Source organism: Nannobrachium achirus (genome assembly GCF_963921795.1).
Source record: "Nannobrachium achirus genome assembly, chromosome: 6".
Classification (NCBI taxonomy): Eukaryota; Metazoa; Chordata; class Actinopteri; order Myctophiformes; family Myctophidae; genus Nannobrachium; species Nannobrachium achirus.
This window is the reverse complement of record NC_137815.1, coordinates 19,584,760-19,600,271: the sequence shown is the minus strand read 5'-3', so window position 1 is coordinate 19,600,271 and position 15,512 is coordinate 19,584,760.

Genomic DNA, 15,512 nt, shown 5'->3' with positions numbered 1-15,512 from the left:
CCCATATGGACCTGGTATTAAGCTGATCTCAGAAATAGCCTTGTTTTTTTTGTACTTGTCTTCCGCTGCCTGTCATGTCCGCTGCCTGTCCAGTTCTCTTCAGCAAAGTGGAACGAGTGTTCTTTCTGTCCGTGCACGCCCAATGTATGATGTTGAAAGTCATCACATTTTTTATACGCTGCATAACAGAAAAAGTTGGATTGACCAAAGTGCATGTATATATTTCCTCATCTTAAAAAAAAGGAGAAAAAAAGGGATAGCGATGGAATGGAAAATATGAATGGTTAGTTTGATGACGTTTGTGAGAGATGAAAACGGTTAAATGGAAAGTTATCTGGGAGTGTGAGTTAATGATCTAAAATCACTGGTTCCCAAACACTGGGTCGGGACCCGTTTGTGGGTCGCGGAACACATTTTTATGGTCCCTGTCATTTTGTTTTTAATTATTATTATTTCAAAACATTTTTCAAAAAGCATTCCCCCAAAAAGCTAAGATTTTCATCAATTAAAAAAGGAAATGCAATGATTTTTCTAGGTAATTTCATTAAATAAATAAAATAAAACTTTTTAGAAATTCCATTTAATTAGAAAACAAATGTCTTAAGAAGTAGTGAAAACAGCAGATCTGTGATCTTATAGATCTGCTGTTTTCACTAGTTTGAATCCCAGCCAGGCAAACGTCTAATTTCTATTTTGGGTCTCGAGCTAAAACGTTTGGGAACCACTGGTCGAAATGTAACCTGACTTAAGGCCTGGGGGAAAAAAACATGTTTATACTGGCATTTCCTCTGTCAAGTGTTTGCTAGACACACTCATACCTGGTCATATGATTATGCTGTTCTTTTATATCATGGCCTTTAGATGGCTCCCTTGTATCAGAATATTGTTTCGTACAGCAAGTTAACTTACATGTAACACTAATCAATTTTTAAACCGTCATTTGTTATGAGCCAGAGGAGAAGAAAAAAAAAAATAAGAAATTATTTTTTTCATTTTTAAATCTTGAGAAGGATATTTTGAAACTATTTTGTGTGATATTTCTGTCTGCTATGAACATCTTTTGCTTTGATTTCGTCATCCCAAAATTGGGATGCTAGCTCTGCACTCAAAAATAATGAACCCATGGGTTTGTTTAAATTAAAGTATCTTGTGTGCACATTATGTAAAGGAACTGTCTTTGGTCTATACTGTGTAACTCTAACTCTAACACACACACACACACACACACACACACACACACACACACACACACACACACACACACACACACACACACACACACACACACACACACAATTTGTGCCTTTACACAGTCATGGAAAATGTGTTGCAGGTATGCAGCACCTTGTGTGCATAATGTGACAATGTTTGAGGTGCAACGAAGGAAAACATAAATTAGGATTTTCTATAAGGGACATTTTATTAACTTATTTATCAGCTGGTCCGGGGAAAGTGCTGCATCTGGTGTGATCCAGGGAGTTCCAGCTGTTCAGATATGAACTGCAGCAGTATAGTAAGAGGGGTGAACAGGGGATGATGATGAGTGGAGTCATGGACCAGGGACGTGCTGGCCATTGGGAAAAGCGGGACAACTCCCGAAAGGCCGGCTCATTCCTGGCCGGTTCAGGCCGGCCATTAGGAGAAAATAAAAATAAAATGTAGGCCTTCGTTCCATTTTGGGGGCTGGGCGGCCAACAAAGTAAATCGTCACTGTCGGGCAAAAACCTTGTCTCCAAGTTTCAAATTTGTACATTTTTTCGCAAAGCCCTATCATCATACAAGGCCTTCGCACAACAGTAGTGAAAACAGCAGATCTACAAGCACACAATGCCTTGCGGTGCGAGGCGTTGTGTGCTTGTAGATCGGCTGTTTTCACTAGTTTAAATCATTTTTAAAATGGTTTTGGACATGAGGTTTCCACCCGACAATGACAAAATATAACTCATGTAATTAACCCACTGGCTTGTCACTTGTCATGATCTGAAATGGCAAATCTGAGTAGCAGCAGCGCTATAGAGAGAGATCTCTCTCTATAGCACGCAATGAGGGCCTCTACAACTCTTTTTCCCGGGCTGAATCAGGGGCCCAGCATGTCCCTGTCATGGACCACAGGTGCGTGGTGTATTTCACAGTTCAAAGTGAAAGCAGCTTGGGCATTATTGACACTTCAAAGCCTCCCAAACAGTGAAGGTGGAGGGAGGGTGGTGTGTGATGGCTGTGAAAGGATCATTTACACATGATGTAGGCTACTCTGCACCAAGAGCACAGAGTTGCACACAACACATGCTCTATTTACAGTATAACCGTTTGTTTTTGGTCATTAGAGTATTCATAGATTTTTCAACAAATAATATATCCACGGGTTTCCAACACCCCATAGTGCATTGCGCAGACGTTGTACCGAGCTTCCGGCACCGCAGCCGAGTGTGATACAACGGGTTGCATCTGCGACGCAACGTGAGCTTGTATGTCTGCTGTTAAACCGGAAGTGTGGTCCAAATAATCTCCAGTAAACTCCCGCGGAAACAGGTGGATATAGGCCTACACAGACAAAAGTAAAAAAGAAAACTAAGACAACAAACAAACTATTGTCTATACTATACAGTAACACTGATAGGGGCTTTTAAGCCGTGACATCATTTTGTAGTCAGACCTCCAAGCAGATTTATTGTCAATATCTGTCCCTCGCTATTTCAGATCCGTCCTTTCAACAATAAAGAGAAGAAAAATGTGTAAATAGTAAAAATATTTACAAATTGCACTGGGACCTTTTGGCCCCAAAAGTTCTCCTTATGTCAGACTTAACAGCCCACACACACACACACACACACACACACACACACACACACACACACACACACACACACACACACACACACACACACACACACACACACACACACACACACACACACACACACACACACACACACACACACACACAACACACACACATGCATATGTCTGTGTGAATTTATACTAAATATATCCAACGAATTCTATCAAATGAGTCTTGAATTGTGTGGCCATTGTTCTGAATGATCAACTACATATAGGCAGGGGATATCTTATAAAGTCCTGGAATTCCTTACCAAAACATTGTGTTTGTAAAGGTGTCTAGTAACACATCTCACAAAGACTGAAATTCAGTTTCCCTAGGAGAATCCGTTACAGCTGATGAAAGTTGGGATCCTATTAAATTAACTATACAGGATAAAACACACCAAAATAAATATGCTTCAAGTAGCATGTGTGGGGTCAAACTAGGGGCTTTTCATAATTCTGAATCCATTGCAAGCATTCCTTGGGGTAAAGGCGGCTCCGACAAAACTGTAAAAAGTGATGACTAAACCATATTTTTGTGGGGCTGTTTTTAGCCCAAGGAATGTTTTTCGTGCAAAACAAATGCTTGCAATGGATTCAGAATCATGAAAAAACCCTAGTTTGACCCCACACATGCTACTTGAAGCATATTTATTTTGGTGTGTTTTATCCTGTATAGTTAATTTAATGGGGGCCCAACTTTCAGCAGCTGTCATGGATTCTCCTAGGGAAACTGAATGTCAGTCTTTGTGAGATGTGTTACCAGACACCTTTACAAACACATTGGTGAAGAAATCTTTTGGTAAGGAATTTATTCCAGGATTTGACACTATTTCTGAAGATATCCCCTGACTAATAGTGTATTTTGTAAATGACAAGGTTGTTGATCAAGACATGGTCCTGAGCATGACTATCACCCTTTCCTCCACTAGAGGTCACTATAAACTAGCATAATATCAGTTGGAAATGTACATGATGACTGTAGACCAGTGGTTCTCAAACAACTTTACAATTTCAAGGTCTTCCCTTAACTCTGACAGGGTATAAATGGAACTATTTCTTCCCTGTCAGAGTTGCAGAATTGTATGGGTCAATTTAGACCCCCCTAAAGGAACCCACAGAGTCCCTGGAAGGAATCCACTTTGAGAACCTCTGCTGTAGACCATCTCCTCCTGTAGGAAACTCTGAAACTGCTTTAAGGAATTTCTGAAGTTGCTCAATCACTCAAAAGAAGAAAAAAATCCTATGTGCTTGTTAAAGTTAACTGGTGGGTGATGATGCGAAGTTGGCTGGGGTGACAAATCAAGTTTTAAATATCACTGCATCTGGCTGACAAGGGCATAGTCATAATCCTACATTTTCCATGAACACAGTGTCACAGGGTTCCCAGTTCCCACACATCTTTACCAATTAATTTCCAAAACCTTTCCAAAACCTTTCCAGAATATTTAACCCAATTTCCAGGACTATATAACAATAATTCAGCTCAATAACAGGTCGCTTACTCCTATGCGCAATGCCCAAAGACAGGTAGTGTATGCCAGTGGTTCTCAACCTTTTCAGGCCGTGACCAACGAAATAATCATATTTTAACTGGGGACCCCCACCCTGACAAGCACTAAGAGTTGAGGAATTTTGTATAACACGGTTCTATTGTGCGAGGCGTTGTGAGCATGTAGATCTGCTATTTTCACAATTTCTGCCTCTATATATTTGACAATTTGGCCCATGTTTAATTTGTCATTTCAGAGGTATTAACACAATCAATAACCAAAGACAATGCATAGCTATTTTTTCCAGGACTTTCCAGGACCCTTGATAAATTCCAAAACTTTTCCAGTACTGGTAAAATATTTTTCTAATTTCAAAATATTTCCAGGAATTTCATGACCATGGGAACCCTGGTTAGCGGAGCGGCTAACTGCTTTTTTTCACCAGAATCTTTCAGTTCATGATAAAAGCGTGAAAATTGGCATGGACAGTCTCCATGGATCACTTGACAAGAAAATTGTCCGAGGCAATTGAAATTTCAAGATGGCGGCCATTTTTCAAGATGGACACCACCGTAGTGAAGCAATTAAGTGATATAAGGGTTTATTTGATGATACAAGCATGAAAATTGCCATGAGCTGTCTCTGTCTCAAAGGCTCATTTGACAAGAAAATGCCCACAGTCACTTTAAATTTCAAGATGGCGGACATCTTTTTTAAGATTGCCACCACCTAAATGGAGCATTAGGCAATATAATTGTTTAGTTAGTGACACAAGCATGCTAATTGTTATGATCAGTCTCTGACAAGAAATCACTTCCAGCCACTTGACATTTCTATTTTCAAGATGGCGTCCCACTGGATCCTCAAAAGATCCCTTTTCTCATAGAAATGTATGTATTTTTCATTAAGGAAAAATGTATTTTAGATTACGCTAAAGAACCACTTTCAACACATGAATATACAACTGTGTTGATCATAGATAGATTAGAAAATAGTCAATATCTGCACTACCAGGGCACAAACTGGATGGTGTACAGATCACACAGGATTTGAATGGCATTGGATGAACGATCGGACTAAGTGTAGGGTTACGGCATGAACTTAGTTGTATCCCTTACATCAAAGTGCTTGGTAAAATGTGGTAAAATGATAAACTACTGCTGCTGAAGACACAGAAGATACCAAATATATCCATATTAAGAGGCCAAGAAGATCCCAGCACTCAAAAGCTTTGTGCTTTATCTGTGAAGATGAGAATGTAACGTCCCCTATACAGGACGCAATGATAAGCTTTGCAAGGAGCTTCTTGTCACTTAGATTCCTGGCACATTCATTAACCCTTTCATTAAGTTTCATTGTCATTGCGTCCTGTAAGGGGGACGTTGCACTGTCATCTTCACAGATAAAGCACAAAGCTTTTGAGGGCTGGGATCTTCTTGGCCTCTTGACATGATATCTTTGGTGTCTTCAGCAGCAGTAGATGCTCTCTTTTGGAAACATTTCAGGAATTGAGGAAACATTTGCAGATCCCCCAAAAAAATGCCACAGTGTGTTGATACTTTAATAGGTTTTTGAACTACAGTCATTTGTGGCAGTCGTTGCATCAGCCAAGAGATTTTGGGTTGGTCATGTTTGTATTTTGCTTTAAATGTTTATTTAAATGTACATGTTTGCCCCAGAGCATACGGCATGCTCAGCATTCTGTGTACCTTACATGGAGGGGCCTGGTGAAACAAACAATGTGGGTGCCCTGGGTGGTTACTGAGGCCTCCTGTCAGTAAACATCCAAATAGCCTTGCAAATAGCCTTGAACAAGGTTTAGGGCTATTTGACAGACCAGGACTGTTTTTGTTTAACCCATTAAGTTAAGACCTTGGGATCGATTCTGAATTAGCATCTTGTACGAATAAATATCCTCAAAATTGTTTCACCTTTTAATATACTGATATACTATATAGGGTGATTTTTGGATTAAAATATTATAAAAAGGTTAAAGCACTACAGTATATTCTGATTGTTATCATTGCTATTGATTGTTTGTTCAGTTTGTGTGATTAATAGTGTCTCTCCAGCTCTTTAATAAAGTGAAAATACAGTAGATCTAAATCTAAATCAGTATTTCTCAAACATCTTTGTGCCGCGAACACTCAAAATGTAATGTATTTGGCCCCAGAAGAGAAGAAAACATAACAGTACATCAAGTCCTGACTTTACGTCCAAGTACCAAGCCGAGGGCCACAACATTGCAGGGGGCGACGGTGGCGTTCCCTCTACTCCAGCGACAGTTTTCGTTGTTGTCGGGTGAAAATCTTGTATGTCCAAAACCGTTTGTTTTGAATTTATCATTTTAAAAATGATTTAAACTATAGTGAAAACAGCCGATCTACAAGCACACAACGCCTCACGGTGCGAGGCGTTGTGTGCTTGTAGATCTGCTGTTTTCACTACTTTCATGCGACGGCCTTGTATGATTTGCGCAAGAACGTACAAATTTGGAGATACGAGATTTCCACCCAACAACGACGATATACTAGTGTTGTTGCTGCTCTTATACCACCATTATTACTGGGGTTGGTGGGGGCCAGACAGTAGCCCCCTGCGGGCCGCAAATGGCCCGCGGGCCGCCTATTGGTGAACCCTGTTGTAGAGAGTGTCTCTACACACAGTGAGCTATTGGACTTGTTATTACGGCTGTCACCAGAGAGACGGGTGACAGCCGGAATGTAGACGACATCCGGGAGCAGGTTGGGTTAGTGCCCCAGCTTGTGTCTTCCATGAGGAAGAAGCCCAACAACCCCACTGTGAGGCCTTTAGGAGGGCCATTCAAGCCACAAGCGGAGCCTGCATGCATCACCATTGGGCCAGGTGGAGCCTGCAGTACCATTGTGGCTCAAAATCCACCACTCCTGAGTGAAATGTCTGGGGCTGGAGTCTGGTGCAACGCACAGGTCCTGGACCTGGTGAGACATAGGAGGGGCCCGGACAGGAGTCAATCCACAAAGCTTAGTCCCTCCATGCATGCGCTAGATTTTCCTCTCCCAGTCTCGGCCGAGTAGTTCCAGAGCGGTGGAGTGAATGGTCCTGTCTTTCTTTAATGGGACTGATGGTGGGTAGCTACCGGGACATAAATCGGGACTTAATCAACCCCGGCTGGGTCAACCAACTGAGGGGCATGATGTTGCGAGACCCGAAATCCTGATGAGCTTGGGCTACATCACTGAGGTGCATCCATGCAATGTTTTTTTTTGTTCTGAAATAATGGAACATTTCTTGCAATGGTATCATAACCAAGATCGTGCTCTCTGCTGAATTGTTTTTCCTCTGTGACCTGCTGACAAATGAAACATCTGTCCCAGTTAGTTTTCTCAACTGTTATGATGGCTTCTGTCATGTCTTAGGCAGAGGCAGAGGGTTTATCCTTGAACCACATTTTACCAAGCACTTTGATGTATGGGATACAACTAAGTTCATACCTTAACCCTACACTTGGTCCAATCGTTCTTCCAATGCCGTTTAAATACTGTTTAACCTTGGCTCGGCTCTCCCGTGCTGGCACAACCTGTCAATTCAGGTGCAGCTATCTGTTTTGGGGTAATTAGACAACATTTGGGATACTAACTTTCAATTAGCTGACATTGAACCCCATTCTGAGTTTAACAGCAGTGATATATCACCAGCGTGTCCTGGTAGTGCAGATAATCACTCTTTTCTAATCTTTCTATGATCCACACAGTTGTATTTTGATGTGTTAAAAGTTGTTCTTTAACATAATCTAAAATGGAATAACACCAAATCGTCCTTAATGAAAAATACATACATTTATATGAGAAAATGTACCTTTTGAGGATCCAGGGGGCCATCTTGAAAATAGAAATTTCAAGTGGCTGGAAGTGATTTCTTGTCATAAAGACTGCTCATATCAATTTGCGTACTTGTGTCACTAACTAAACCATTCTATTGCTTAATGCTCCATTTAGGTGGTGGGCTGGTGGCAATCTTGTAAAACGGCCGCCATCTTGAAAATTCAAGTGGCTGTGGGTGGCTTATTGTCAAGTTACCCACAGAGACTGCTCATGTAAATTCTCATGCTTGTATCACCAAATAAACCCTTATATCACTTAATTGCTTCACTACAGTGGTGGCCATCTTGAAAAATGCCCGCCATCTTGAAATTTCAAGTGGCTGTGGGTGGCTTATTGTCAAGTGACCCACATAGACTGCTCATGCCAATTTTCATGCTTGTATCACCAAATATACCATTACATTACTTAAATTCTGCACTAAGGTGTTGGCCATCTTGAAAAATGGCCGCCATATTGAAATTTCAATTGCCTAGGACAATTTTCTTGTCAAGTGACCCATGGAGACTGCTCATGCCAATTTTCACGCTTTTATCATAAAATGAAAGATCGTAGCACTTAACCGCTCCGCTAGGTGTCATGACATGTAGCCTACAACCATTTTGGCTTGCTCCAACACTGCATGTCTTTGGCGTGTGTGGTAGAATGGATGGACTGTGTGCTAGTTCACAAACAGTAACAGCTATTGTTCTCTCACACACTGGTCAGGCAAATTAGGCAGTGTGTGGAGGAGATATTTGATATGGCTTTGTTGCCCCAGTCAAATATCTGAGGAAAAAGAGGAAGAGTGCAGATGGAAATGTCAAAACATATTTGTGGGGAAAGAGGAGAAATAAAAACATTTTGTCTAGTCTGAATGGTTGCATGGTAAATACAATCCAGTAGCCATATTGGCTTAAGATCCCCACTTTGAAGGTCTGCTTGAAAGCCAAGACAGACAGAAGGCCTACTAACCATGTAAAACTAGTATAAAGCACATGCTGTATAGCCTACATTATGGGGAAAGCTTCCAAGTAACAGGCCTGAGCCAATACAATAGGACAGTTGAGCAAGTGGCTATACATCACCAATCCTGCAAACTTTGCAGACATAAAATAAGTATTTTGTCTCTTGCCAAGTCTCTTCTTCGACTTTAATGTGGAAGAAATGGAGGTGAATCATTCAAACAGCATTTGGACTATTATTGCAGTAACCAAAAGCACAAACGTTGACTATAACCCTATCCAGGGTAGAACAAAACATGACAAAAAGTCAACCTTTCTTTGCTATTTCCGCCTGTACTTATAAGGCTTTATATAAAAGGCTGCTGATTCACAATAGAACCAAATATAGGCACCCTGGTTGCTTTGGGATGTAGGGCCACTACCTGTATACCATCTGTAGAAGTACTGTATCATGTAAAATCAAGCAGCAGGTAGAAAATGAGAAAGGACTGACTTGAATTCCCTCTTTCAGGGTAGGAATTTTGTTTTTGGCAGTGGTGAGTCACTTTGTGGATGAATTTCATGACTTTTGCAGTAAAAGTAAAACTTCTGACCATCCATTCCAAGAAGAGGATCGACATCTTAAAGATATGAAAAAAAAAAACAATATCACATTTTGGGTCCAGGGGGGAGAATACAAGTTACTTTCAAATATAAATCCAGGGAATGTCTCTTTGTCTATCTGTGCTGGTTATGTTGTTAAATTACATTAAAAAAACTACGAATGCCAAATTTAACAAGGTATTATAATTATATTCTCCACACTTTTATTCCCCCCATCTTGACAGAATGGTGTATTCCCAGGTTCCGCAGGTCAGCTGCACAGGTGCAATTCATAATTGTGGCACGTTTACTATTATGCCAAGTTTAGCTGCACTTGAACAACTGTTCCAGACTGCCATATCCAGCCCTTAAAATAAATGTATCATGCCTGTTGCTAAGGTATGGCAACATGACTGGTGTCTTGCACGTGCGCGAAGACACCAGTCATGTTGCCATACGTTACCTTTTTCTGAACTGATCTCAAAAACCAATGCCCTTTTTAAGGGGTTGTTCCTGCACTATATAGATGACTGGTTATAACATGTCAGCATTTCTTAATTACTTGGTTGACGTCATTACCGGACAAAAGAGGAAGCAGGTTTCTTCCGTTTCATTTAACACTTTTAATGACCAGGTATTGTTTTCATAACACCTCCTTGAGGCATGTGTGACCTATACTGAATCATCTGCTTGTTTATTATTGTACAATGACTTGTTTGACATCAAATATTGTTCATGGTATTGTACATAAACCATTTCTAATTCCTGAACATTTCAGTTCAATTATTTTTGATGGACCAATAACATATACTGTATATAATTTATGGAGTTGCCAAAAAAGCACCCATTCCATAATTGCAGCATGCAGCAATATATGTTGCGTAGCGGCACAAACCTCTAGTAAAATATAAGTCATTTCCATACTTATTATCGTCATTATTGTTTATTCACTCCCAATTTGTTATGTATAGACTAATAGTTATGTCAAATCACCTCCACCTTCTGAAGCGTTGTCCTTTGTACTTATATACTAGTAACATCTAGCCTAGTAAACAACCAAGTCAATGGTGTATTCAGTGATAATGAAAGTGGCCGGGGGTCATCTTGTCCCTTACTGGCCTTACAGCATGGAAATGTTTACTTTTTTATAGATTTTTTACACCATTATAATGTTCTCGTTTGGATCATTAGACCGAATCACTGAATATTGGTAGGCCTACGTCTCCAGCTTCAGGATATGTATGATACTGATTTAATACGACTGTGGCATTTTATGAGTTCAGTAGTTTACAATCTAGGCATTTAGCAGACGTTCTTAATTCAGAGCCACTGTGGTTCTCAAAACCTTTATTTTGACCATCATAACTAAACATCATAACATAACTATGGCCATACTCTACCCTGATTGGTCGAGGACTGGCTGGTGGTAGTCCTTATATGGTCAGCACACATTCTAGTGAGGAGAATGAATGGAAATGTACCAATTATATTTTTATTTGAATGAAATACAATCACTGAATACCTTTAATGTACATTGTTAATAAATCATAATACTTGCCTAAATCCATTCCATTAACATCCCGTTATGAATTCATGAATGCATGAATTAATTAATTAATGGAGGAGAATGTGTTTGAGGTCAACAGGGCAGAAGGCTTCAAAATATATTTCTCTTGGCAATGTTGAGCTGACGACCAATGTTACTCCAACCATATGTTTGGGCTGGTCAACAAAACCTGAAGATGTGCATTTGGATATTTGGGGCAGATGATCTCATACAGTAGCCCAGGGTTCCCCAATTAGTTTTCCCCAAGGGCCGAATTATGTTACCAAGCCGAGGGCCACAACATTGCAGGGGGCGACGGCAGCGTTCCCGCTACTCCAGTGACAGTTCAGATATCGTCACTGTCGGGCAGAAACCTCGTATCTCCAAGTTTCAAATGTGTACGTTTTTTGGTAAAGCAAAGCCCTGCTTCATCATAAAAGACTGTCGCACAAAACTAGTGAAAACAGCAGATCTACAGCACACAACGCCTCGCGATGCGAGGCGTTGTGTGCTTGTAGATCGTCTGTTTTCACTATTTTAGTAAAATTTTTATTTTTTTCCTATAATTTTTATCCCACGGTTTTTGCAACCCATTTTCTCACCCAGTTCCAACTACCTAACCTGTAGTCCTGGTTTCTGCTCTTCCCCTGCCGCGCCAGGGGAATTGGGGTGCACCTGGCTGGCTAGGGGGAGGTAGTATAGAAACCAGGACTACTGCATGTTTTTGTGAGGGCATCTACCCTAGGAGACACTGGGAGAACATGCAAACTCCACACAGAAAGGCCCTATCGCCAACCCCACCTAGGGTGTGGGCGCTGATGACGCGGAGGGAGGAACACGCCCCCAGCGTCCCCTGGCTGTAATCGAACCCAGGACCTTCTAGCTGTGAGGCGAAGCGCTAACCACTGTGCCACCGTGCCCCTTTAGTACATTTTTTAGATGATAAATACAAAACTAACAGTTTTGGACATACAAGGTTTCCACCCAACGACGACGATCTACTAGTGTTGTTGCTGCTCTTATACCACCATTATTACTGGGGAGTTGGTGTGGGCCAGACGGTAGCCCCCCACGGGCCGCAAATGGCCCGCGGGCCGCCTATTGGGTAACCCTGCAGTAGCCTATACAATTCATCCATCCGCAGGATGTTTGCATTAATTGAACTCTGGGTAATTGTCTTGTCTTGTTGTGACTATCACTCAAATCCCACAATGCAGCATTGCTTCATTCATATTAGCAAAATGACCTACTTTCCATATTTTTATTTTTTTCAATGGACATTCTCTCTACAGCATTCGAACAATGTGTGTTTCTTTCTGTGTGAATAAGGATAACATAACTCATAATGACACACTTTTTTTTTATTGATACCGCATGATCCACTACACATTATTTACATTCGAGATGACATTGACAGATGAACACCTCTCTTTATCTTTGTTGCCCTTTTCCTCCCTCTACTCCACGGCTGAAGAGTGCTTTGTCTGAGATTGCGAGCGTGTTTTCGTCAGATAACACTTGAACAATGGCGGGGTTAAAATAGACCCCAGAGAGGGAAACCATATTTATTGCGGGCTGACTTTAAAATCCTGAGTGTTCATTTAAACCCATTTAGGCCTAAAATTATTGAATGCTTTAACTATTAAAAAATAGCAGATATACAAGCTCACAGCGCGGCACCGAGTGCCGCGCTGTGAGCTTGTAGATCTGCTATTTTTGAAAAAGTTGTGAAAATGTCATGCAAATCTTTGAATATATGTATTTTCAAAGCGAACATTTGTAACTCAGATTTTGCTTCTGGGGGGGTCCCTGGAACTACATATTTTGAGATGGGGGTCCGTGGCCAAATAAATATAATTTTGGGGGTCCTTCACATGAAAAGGACTGAACCACTGACATAGTAGTCTCTCAAGAACAGACTAACTGAGCTCCAGTTAAGTGAAAAGGACCTTTTCTTTGACGATGGCTGGCCAGATTGCTGACATAGAAACATAGGTTTTTCAAAAAACCTTAGAAGGATTCAAAAGACACTTATAGAATCGGGTCAAAATTCTAATTTTCACGACTTTTAAAAAATAGCAGATCTACAAGCTCGCAGCGCAGCACTCGGTGCCGCGCTGTGAGCTTGTATATCTGCTATTTTTCAATAGTTAAAGCATAAAATAATAATACACAAAATGTGTACCCGTTCTAAATGGGTTAAACTCTCGAGAGTGCACTCTTCAAGAGTTAAATCATTAATCATAGCACGGAGGGTTTCACTGTTTTCTCAGACGTGCACTCGTAAAGATTCAGATTCCACATTTAACCACTTGAACCCCAACGCCCCGTATTCTGAGAGAGCATTCGCCATGAATAACCGATGCACAAGCGCACAAGCTCGTATAGATCTGCTATTCATCAGGGGAGATCTTAAAAAGTCCTGGAATAAATTCCTTACCAAACAAAATCTTCACCAATGTGTTTGTAAAGGTGTCTAGTAACATATCTCACAAAGACTGAAATTCAGTTTCCCTAGGAGAATCAGTTACAGCTGCTGAAAGTTGGAGTCGACACACGAAAATACATATGCTAGTAGTAGCATGTGAGGGGTCAAACTAGGGGTTTTTCATGATTCCGAATCCATTGCAAGCATTTGTTTTGCACCAAAAACATTCCTTGGGGTAAAGGCGGCTCACAAGAAACTGTGAAAAGTGATGACTCATCACTAAACCATGTTTTTGTGGGGCCGTTTCTAGCCCAAGAAATGTTTTTTGTGCAAAACAAAATGCTTGCAATGGATTCAGAATCATGAAAAACCCCTAGTTTGACCCCTCACGTGCTACTTAAAGCTTATTTATTTTGGTGTGTTTTATCCTGTATAGGCTAGTTAATTTAATGGGACCCCAACTTTCATCAGCTGTCAAGGATTCTCCTTGGGAAACTGAATTTCAGTCTTTGTGAGATGTGTTACTAGACACCTTTACAAACACATTGGTTAAGAAACTTTTTGGTAAGGAATTTATTCCAGGATTTGACACCATTTCTGAAGATATCCCCTGACTATATTACTGGCGAAGAGATTTGTAGAAGGAAATAGGGATGGGACAATATGAACATATTCATGTCACGATTATTGTGACATACTAGCCTAGTGGTGGGCAAGTATTCAGGGACATACAGTCGACATAACTGTAGTACTGTAGTCATCATGGCATACACAGAATACTACTGTGTACACTAGGTTTAGCGTAGCTACTGTACTAATACATTACGTGGAAGAAAACAAAAAGCTGAATAAAATCACTTCTATGTCCCTTATGAGAAAACAGCACACACTACAGATTTATGTGACAGGAAAAATATATCCAAGTAATTTTCAGTGGAAAAAAATATATATAAGAAAATGATTTTGTACAGTATGAAGGAGAATGTCTTTTTCACACGTCTGATTATCACAGATAGATTACCGTCTTTCCCAGACGACTGCACACATGCTCATGTCTGCATGTGCACAAACAAAGACTCACTCACGCACTCACAGCTCACACACACACACGCACGCAAGCACGCACGCACACACACGCATGCACCCATATGACACAATATGAAAGGTTGAAATCTCGATTCATAGTCTGCAGATTCTGCACTATTAGTGGTACAGTAAATAAAGGTTTCAGCTGAAATTCAGTACAAAATATCTGACAGAGACATAAACATAAAACAATGATATATCACAACAATAGCTGTATAGCAATGGTGTACACTGTACAGTATGATTCTATCAACGCAGAGCACATTCAGCTCCATCTCAGCTCTTTGACAGGGCCGACTAGGCTTGGGCAATATTATTTCAAATCAATATCGATCACGATGAATGAAAAGCGGATCTACAAGCTCACAATGCGTTGTGATGCTGCAACACGTTGTGGGCTATTTTCGCTAATTGGGTACACCACCATTGTACAACAGAACAGAGTATCATACAGGGTTAAAAGGTTATTTGTACTAATCGAATTAAATTAAAATAAATCTGTCTGTATGTTTTCGTGAAGATTTGTTGATATATGTAAAGGGGGAGGGGAAACACCCAGCTTCTCAATTAATCGATTAACCTACGTGAGCAAGTTTATTGATCATCGGTTTATTGGTTATTGGTTCTGAATATCAGTTTCAATATATTTTTTGGTTAATTGTCCAGCCCTATAGAGCTGACGTGCTTCTGAGACAGAATGGATAATGTCATTGTCAGGCAGAAACCTTGTATCTCCAAGTTTCAAATGTG